This window comes from Teleopsis dalmanni, chromosome 1 (assembly GCF_002237135.1).
Source record: "Teleopsis dalmanni isolate 2A chromosome 1, ASM223713v2, whole genome shotgun sequence".
Taxonomy (NCBI): Eukaryota; Metazoa; Arthropoda; class Insecta; order Diptera; family Diopsidae; genus Teleopsis; species Teleopsis dalmanni.
The window spans coordinates 198,689,425-198,690,804 of NC_051846.1; positions in this window are offsets into that span (position 1 = coordinate 198,689,425).

Below are 1,380 nucleotides of genomic sequence, written 5' to 3' on the forward strand. Positions count from 1 at the left end.
GTTTCAATTTGGAAAGGTAATCTCCTATACTGATTTCGTATGTGAAATCAATCAATTGATTAGAAATTTTTATTATTTCATATATAACTTGTGTAAGAATACAAAGAACTATTGTGATGTTTATTGGTTTTTTATTTCTATTATATTATGTGGATCCTTTAGTACTCTTTTTAACAAATTATATATTCACACTATTTTAATTGTATTTTTTTTATATTTTTTATATATCATTTAAGATTTTTTTTTTCCGAAAATTTATTACCTGTAATCCTAACAAAGATACGAGTGCGAGTATAAAGACAAACGTGTTAAAAATTCATTAAATAAATTCTTTTACTCTTTTCTCATTTCCAAATGAACTTCAAATATTTATGCATACTTATGCGCTACAATAAGAGTTAAAAATATTGACATTCAACTTGTTGCAAAGGCAAATATTTACCAATGAAATTCGTGCTGTGCGAAACCGACTGATAAGGCATGCGAAGAACGAAGAACTGTTGGAGGCTGTGCACTGAGCATGAGCCAAAGTCAATAGAGGATTCGAATGTATTGAATGAACATGTTGCTTTGGTTATGTAAACAAGTAAATATTTGACTTCCGCCGATTATGTTAAGATGTTTGCTTAGCGATAAGTTTGATTAAATAGCATCACTCCCGCTTTTTCTTATCTCAATGTAGTCATAAAAGTGAGATACAAAAAAAAACTCAAAAAAAACTAAATAAATGATATCCAGGTGCAATATTATGCGCAATCCAACATAATAACATCGTGTACACTTAGCAACAGGACAACATAAACGCTATACAAAATAATTCTTTTCAAATTCCGTTTACGGGTTGGCCACACAGGCGCCACTATAGCCATTTATTTCGATTGTCCAAGCAGTTCCATTGCTATGCTGGCATGTATCGGTATGCTCATCTATTCAGAGTCTCTAATGAGCGTTATAAATCTGTATGACCTTTATGCTGTCAATTGGATTTATATTGTCAACTATTCTCTGTATTTACCACTACAGTTCGGGTCTGTTGTTGTTGCTGCTGCGTTTTGCTAGGTATTGTTATTTTGAGCCTTCACTGTTGTTTGCTTTATTGACAATTAAAAATTGTATTGAATTTTGATCGGCCACAGTCAATTCGTTCATTATCTGCGTATCATCTGCTCTCTGGCTTACGGCTGATGGCTGATGGCTGTTAGCTATTGGCTCTTGGCCGATGTTTATTGAGTTTGGTTTGGATTTTGTGAATTAAGTAGGGTTGTTGCTTTGCTTTGCTATATCGACATGCTGCTTTGTCGTACTCTATCGTGTCATGTATGTACGTGCGATCTGAAGTGGGTGCAAAATGTGAATTTTCACGCCTTTGATCTTTGACCG